Raw genomic sequence first — 8,424 nt, forward strand, 5'->3', positions numbered from 1 at the left:
ATCGGATGGCTTTGGATATGTTGTTAGCAGAGAAAGGGGGTGTATGTAAAATGTTTGGAACCATTTGTTGCACCTTCATTCCTAACAATACTTCTCCAGATGGAAGCATCACCAAGGCCCTAGAGGGTCTCACATCACTCTTGGCAGAACTGATAGCGAACTCAGGGATCAACGACCCCTTCACGGACATGATGGAGAAATGGTTTGGCCGATGGAGTGGACTAATTACATCCGTCCTGCTATCTCTGTCGGTTTGTTCAGCCATAATAATCATCTGTGGTTGTTGTTGTATTCCTTGCTTGAGACTACTGTCGCAGAAGCTGATTGAAACCGCTCTTACCCACGTGATGTATCAGCAGATACAAGATAAAGAAAATGAGGATGAAGAACAACGCGAAGATAACGTTTAAAGGACAATGCACCTTGCATGGCCCCGAGTGAATTCTCAATTATTTGTTTAATGAAAATCTTTTTGAAGTGTTAAACGATGATGTCGAAGATGTACAGGGCTATGCAAAGGAGACAGGGAAAAGAGGTGGTAAAGACCTCTTCCGGGAAGTGAAGTGCTAGTAACCTCTCCTTCCAAGATTCTTAACCGTTCAAGACCAAGCCGGACTGATTTTCCGCCAGAAGCAGACGATTGCAGTGTTGGTGACGGAACTGCACTGAATAAACAGCATTGTATTAATTTTTGTTATGTTATTCATATTTCCATTTTTATTATTCCATTTTATTAATTGTGTTACTAATTTTTGTTATGTTATTCATATTTCCATTTTTATTATTCCATTGTATTAATTTTGTTATGTTTTTCATATTTCATATTTCCATTTTTATTCATTAATGATTTAGTCATAGTTTTATTCATTAATAATTTAGTCATGGTTTTATTGATTTTTGTCCTTATTGCCATCTATTTTTGTTATTATTCCATTGTATTAATTTTGTTATGTTTTTCATATTTCCATTTTTATTATTCCATTGTATTAATTTTTGTTATGTTTTTCATATTTCCATATTTCATATTTCCATTTTCCCATATTACATATTTCCATTTTTATTCATTAATCATTTAGTCATAGTTTTATTCATTAATAATTTAGTCATAGTTTTATTGATTTTTGTCCTTATTGCCATCTATTTTTGTTATTATTCCATTGTATTAATTTTGTTATGTTTTTCATATTTCCATTTTTATTATTCCATTGTATTAATTTTTGTTATGTTTTTCATATTTCCATATTTCATATTTCCATTTTCCCATATTTCATATTTCCATTTTTATTCATTAATCATTTAGTCATAGTTTTATTGATTTTTGTATTATCCTTATTGCCATGTATTTTTGGTTGTGTATCCGTTTTGTGTTTGCTGGTCACACCTAGATCCATCCCCATTCATTGAAATTAACGGTTCGGAGTGCGACCTTTGATACTGAGTGAGTGACTAAGCGGTCGGTGGCCAAGGAGAGAATGGGACCATAGGAGAATTTTCCCGTAAATGAAGCAAATGGGTTTTTCGCTCCTATGCACTGCGAACGGTAGAAATACATTCAATGTTAATTGTACGGGGTGCAGGGTTTTTGGAGTTTTAATACTTCATAGCATAAACAGGAGGGAATGTTGGAAAAATTATATAGTTATACTATGACAGAAGAGTCCCTCCATCTTTTCCTCTTCTATGATTCAAGCAAAAGTGTTTTGACTCTTGTACTAGTCTTTCCCATAATATTAACTGTAGAGAAATGCCTTTTCCCATAACATTGAATGTTCCTTCCCATAACAAGGAATGGGGAGAGAAGCACCTTTTCCCATAACATTGAATGTTCCTTCCCATAATAATGAATGGTGAGAAAAGCGCCTTTTCTCATAACATTGTGTGATCAGCAAGCATAAACAACATAAATAGCTGGAGCACCATTTTGTCGGGAAGACAACTCTGAGCCATCTTCCCGACAGGTTGTGTGGATTTGTGCGGACTTGTCTCTTTCTTGCAAGAAATAAATGTTTTGTGTTAATCGTATCCAGCGACTCTGAGCCTAATTTTGAGAGAATTTTTCTAACACTGTGTAAATGCCAGAAGGTGAGTCTAATAACGTTATCCTGTCCTATCCTATCCTTTTTTTTTTCTCCTTCTCCTGTTCAGCATTATGGCAGCAGAATTGTAGTCTGAATATCTTTGATGCCAAATAGATTTGCTTTGCCAAGGGAAGTTTTATAAATGTAAAGCTCCCCTTGATGCCCATTTATTTATTTCTGTTGACAATATATGACATGTAATAGAACTGAACCGGACCGGGGGACAAGGAAAGAAGAACAGGAAAGAAGAGGAAACAGAACAAAAATAGAAACAAAAACCAGACAACCAGCTGCTACACCTGTAAAAAACAAAACAGACAACAATCCATGGCCTCTGAGGGGAATCCAGCCTTAGCGCCACCAGGAGCACCTGAAAGCAGACAAGCAGAGAAAAAACAAACACACAAACAAACAAAAACAAGCACACGAAGCGGTAATCGCATATAACACAGCTGTGGATATAGATGACCTGAGACGACATGATAATACATCAACTGCTTAGCGACCATGCTACTGGGCTAAAAACTGTATGTGTGTGTGTGTGAGAACATGCAACACCCATGGCACAGGACCTACATGATAACCGTGCTTAGTTATGAGTGTATAAGTGTACAGAGCCACAATCCACACAGCCACGCAGTGGGTCAGCGCCTGCCCCAGGGCCCCTGGCCAAGTGCCCTGGGAGTCAAGACGTGCCCGCAGGTGGGTGAAGTCGCGAGCGGCGGGGAGAGGCAACGCCGCCCCCTCATCGGGAGAAGCACAGGCAGGCCAGGTGACAGCAAGTCCCAGATCCAGGCCCAATCATTACCACACACACTTTCACGTCCCATACATCCACACATCCACATGTCCTCCCTCCCTCGACTCCGCTGGGGTGTAGTGCAGTGGGCACACCAGGGGGCCAGCAGCCCCCCAGCCACCACAGACCCCGAACCAGCAGAACAATTAATTAATCCTCCTGGCCTCTCCCGCCCCGAGCAGCAACCAGGAAGCAGGGGTGTGGAAAGAAGACCCCTCCCCTCACCCTTCTGGCTCTTCAATATTTTCTAATAGTGAGCAATTAAAATTGAGGGGCAGCCAAACTTGTAGAACTGGGAGCGCGGCCCTCTGGGCAGCCTACATACCCAAAGAGCCCCGCCCACCAGATGCCACTCAGTATAACCACCCCCCAAGACCTAATGTGTGTGTGTGAGTGTGTTTGATAAGTAGTAATGTCTAAGGTGTAATTAAAACAGGGGCGGGGAACTGCAGAGTGCAACCAAAGGGGACCACCTACGTGGCCCCATCCACTACACCCCACCGAACACACACGCCCCCAAAACCCTTCATGTGTGAGTGTGTGCTGTGTACAGGAGCCAGAAGGGAGAGGGGTATGGGGATATACACTACTCTCCCCCGGAGAGGGCAGCCAGGGACTGGCAGCAATAGGCAGCCCTGCTACCTGGGAGCCAACCCAGGGTAGGAGGGGCCTGCAGCGACCACATTCCGGGAGCTACTGTACCCCCAGAAGGTACCCATCCTGCCCCACCCCACCCCGGAGGACCTCTACAAAAAACAAACAAACAAACCACCCGGTCACACCAGTCGCAGCAGCCCGGGCCTGAGACCCACCATCACCCAGCCCCCCCCCCCCAAAAGGGGAAAAGCACCGCCCCCCCCACCGCACGCCCCAAAACCCTGAAAAAAAACCAACCATCTGCGGACACCTTGGAGGTCCCAGAGCAACAAGCCCGGCACCAGGACCTGCACCAACCCACCCATACTGTGGCGCGTCCAGGGCAACCCAGCCTCCCCAGGCACAGGCAGGGCCCCCCCCCCCCCCGGGGCGCAAGGCAGCGCCCAGCCACCAGGGCCCAGGCCCAGCACCACCACCCACGCCAGAGCGGCCCGGCCACCTGGCATAGAGCCAGCAGCCACCACCCCAAGGCCCCTAAGGGACCCCGCCCCACACCGCAAGACAGCCCCACCCACAAGCCCCCAAAACTGCCCTCCAAGCCCGACACACAGTCCCCCCCAGCAATGACCAACCCGGTCCCCACGACCCGAGAGACCACCAGACGCCCGAAGCCACACAGCCCCCCCCAGCACACACCCAACCGCCCAGAGCGACGGGACAGCAACCCACCACCACTACTATGTGATAAAGCTAATCAGAGGGGACCAGAGAGAATGAAATTCAGCCAATTGATGTTTTGAGGAGGCAGACATTGTTTCCATGCTAATATAGTCTAAAAGAAAATTTCTAAACTGGTTAATACACAGATTGTTCTTCGCTTTCCAGTTCATGAGAATAGTTTTCTTTGCGATACATAACACTGTGAGAACCATGTGTGCTGAGTTAATTTCCATGTTGATGTTGTCTAAGTCACCCAGTATGCACAGTGTGGGGCATGCAGGGATGCTACACTTTAGCCATGTTGATAGGTGTGAAGGGACTTTACTATGTTATATGATCCATATGATATACATGAACACTAAATACAGTCCTTTGTAATCTTAGTTATCGTATTATGTTTGTGTATCATGGATGGTGTTTGCTATGTTGATGGTTACTTTATATTGCTACTGCAGACCAAAGCCAAATAACAGGAACACAAACCCTACACCTTGCTACTCTAAACAAGTAAACGTTCTGGAGACAACATCTTCTCTCCTTTTTAAATAAAATAGAATAAAAGAAGCTAAACATAGTTTTTTGGAGTTTCTCATGTTCACAAAACAGATAGAAAAACTAAATCTACATCTGTCTAATTAGTTAGTTAAGCCTAACTAACTAATGAGATGGGAGCAAATAAACTGATGAATTAATGAATCAATTAAACAAATTAATTGTAAAACTGATAAATAACTGTCACCAAGTCCTTCCTCAGAGAAACTGCTGGGTTTTTATTTCCAACAAAATATCATCTCACATCACTTGTAAGATGATATTTTGTTGTGAACTGACACTTTATAAATAAAATGAATTGATTTGAAACAACGTTTAATGCTGATTCAGCTGTTTTTCTACAGTTAATAAATAAATAATGTATTTAAAAGGAAATATATCTATTTTTTGTAATTACAGAGCTTTGTTTTATGGGCTTTGACCACTGGCAGCAGCCTCAGAAGAGCCTCCTCTGAAGCAGAGTATTTCCTCAGGTCAAACACATCTAGATCTTTTCCTGATGACAGTAAGATGAAGACCAGAGCTGACCACTGAGCAGGAGACAGTTTATCTGTGGAGAGACTTAAAGCAGACTGCAAGAAAGCTGGAGAGACAGTGGCGTTCCTCTAATTTAGAAGAGTCTTAATTAGTCTGGAAAGATAGTTTAATAACATATAAGAAAGCACTTCGTAAAGCTAGAACTGCTTATTATTCATTATTGATAGAAGAGAATAAGAATAATCCCAGGTTTCTTTTCAGCACTGTTGCCAGGCTGACAAAGAGTCCGAGCTCTGTTGAGTCATGTATTCCTTTAACTCTCAGCAGTGATGATTTCATGAGATTCTTCATCAATAAAATTAGAGACGAAGATTAATGGAATCCTTCCCACTATTATCACTGATGTATCATCAAGTAGAGCAGCTTTAGAAGTATCTTTCGAATCTGATTTGTATTTAGACAGCTTCTGCCCAGTTGATCTTTCTGAGCTAACAACAGCAATAGTCTCTTCTAAACCATCAACTTGTATTTTAGACTCAATCCCAACCAGACTGTTCAAGGAGGTTTTCACCTTAATTGACACTTCCATATTGGATTTGATCAATCTGTCTTTGTTGATAGGATATGTACCTCAGACTTTTAAGGTTGTTGTAATTAAACCTTTACTTAAAAAACCTACTCTTGATTCAGAAGTGTTGGCTAATTATCGACCTATATCCAATCTCCCTTTTCTGTCTAAAGTTCTTGAAAAAATAGTTGCAGTTCAACTTTGTGATCATTTACATAGAAATAATCTGTTTGAAGAGTTTCAGTCAGGATTCAGAGTGCACTATAGCACAGAAACAGCACTGGTGAAAGTTACCAATGATCTCCTCTTAGCCTCTGATAGCGGACTTGTTTCTGTGCTTGTCCTGTTGGATCTCAGTGCTGCATTTGATACGATCGATCACAGCATTCTGTTACAGAGACTTGAACATGTTATTGGGATTAAAGGAACTGCATTAGGCTGGTTTAAGTCATATTTATCTGATAGATTCCAGTTTGTTCTTGTAAATGAAGAATCTTCCTCACACATTGGAGTAAGTCATGGAGTTCCTCAGGGTTCTGTTCTTGGACCGATTCTTTTTACTTTATACATGCTTCCATTAGATAACATTATTAGACAGCATGGCATAAATTTCCATTGTTATGCTGATGATACTCAGCTGTACCTATCTATGAAACCAGATGAAACCAATAGGTTGGTCAGACTACAAGCCTGTCTTAAAGACATAAAGACCTGGATGACTCAGAACTGTCTGCTTTTAAATTCAGACAAAACTGAAGTTGTTCTCTTTGGACCTGAGCGCTTCAGGGAGAAATTGTCTAGTTATATAGTTACTCTAGATGGTATTTCCTTGGCTTCTAGTTCTACAGTGAGGAACCTTGGAGTTATTTTGACCAGAATTTATCATTTGACGCACATATAAAACTGGTTCCTAGGACTGTCTTCTTTCACCTTCGTAATATTGCTAAAATCAGGAACATCCTGTCTCAGGGTGATGCAGAGAAACTAGTTCATGCATTTGTTACTTCAAGATTGAACTACTGTAATTCCTTATTATTGGGCTGTCCCACATATTCTCTGAAAAGCCTCCAGCTGATCCAAAATGCTGCAGCCAGAGTTCTGATGAGAACTAACAGGAGAGATCATGTTTCTCCAGTTTTAGCTTCTCTTCATTGGCTCCCTGTTAAATTCAGAATAGAATTTAAGATTCTTCTCCTCACATATAAAGCTCTTAATGACCGAGCTCCATCATATCTTAAAGATTTAAGCTGGAATAAGCTGCCAGTAAATGTCCGGGAAGCAGACACCCTTTCCACTTTTAAGATTAGGCTTAAAACTTTCCTATTTGATAAAGCTTATAGTTAGGGATGGCTCAGGTAATCCTGAAACATCCCATAGTTAAGCTGCTATAGGCTTAGACTGCTGGGGGACCTCATCTGTCACACCTTTCCTCACTTTCCTCTCTTTTTCCCCGTTTAATTTCTCAATTGATTTTATGTACATGTGACATTATTGCTGTTATTAACTTGTGTTTCCCTGTTCCAACAGATATCCTTTGAATGGCGTTATGGTGTTTTTCCCCCCTCTTTTCCCTCTTTTCTGTCTTCTCAAACCCCAGCTGGTCGAGGCGGATGGCCACCCTTCCTGAGTCTGGTTCTGCCAGAGGTTTCTTCCTGTTAAAAGGGAGTCGTTCCTTTCCACAGTCGCCACAGGCACGCTCAGGACGGGAGATTGGACTAAAGACAAGTTTCGGTGCAATCTGTTGGTTTCCTTAGCTAGGATATTATTTTTTTAATTGGCTCTATAAGAATTAATTGGATTATGATTACAATTAATTGAATTCCAATTGGCTTGAATTGGACTATATTACTTAAGTGCCTTGAGATGACAATTGTTGTAATCTGGCGCTATATAAATAAAATTGAATTGAATTGAATTGAACAACATGTGCACTTTGCAGGCTGTGGATCAGAATATATGACAATGGAATGTGGGGTTCCACAAGGTTCAGTTTTGGTGCCGAAACTCATTTGTGAGGTTACAGAACTCTTACACTTTGTCTTGTTTGCAGATGATGCAAATTTCTTTTGTTCAGGTGATAATTTAATAACATTATCCAGTAAAGTTGGAAATGAAACGGTTAAACTTCAATCTTGGTTTGAAAGAAATAAGTTATTGTTAAATTTGTAAAAAAAAACTAAATTCATGGTTTTCTATAAAAAATGGATAACATTCGATTATCATTTGCAGGTGTTAATATTGAGAAGGTGTCAGAGATCAGGTTTCTGGGAGTTATTTATGAAGCATTGACATGGAAATATCATACAGCACATATAAAAATAAGGTCTGAAAAAGCATTTTCATTCTGAATAAGGTTATGTACGTTTTTCATTGTAAGACAATGAGAATGTTCTGCTGTTCACTGATATTGCCTTATTTTAGTTATTGTGTGGAAGTTTGGGGGAAAACGTATGTAAGTAACAGAAACTCATTGAATCTATGTCAGAATCTGACCTAAAGCTGAAATTAGAAAACACACCGATGCATTATTTATTAAGTCAGCTTTATTGAAACTTACAGATATAATAGAACTGCAGACGTTATTTGTCGTGTTTAAAGCAAAAAAACTAAATTATGCAAAGGTTGCTTGTATT

Source organism: Leuresthes tenuis, unplaced genomic scaffold (genome assembly GCF_036924035.1).
Source record: "Leuresthes tenuis unplaced genomic scaffold, fLeuTen1.0.hap1 SCAF_1, whole genome shotgun sequence".
NCBI classification, from domain to species: domain Eukaryota; kingdom Metazoa; phylum Chordata; class Actinopteri; order Atheriniformes; family Atherinopsidae; genus Leuresthes; species Leuresthes tenuis.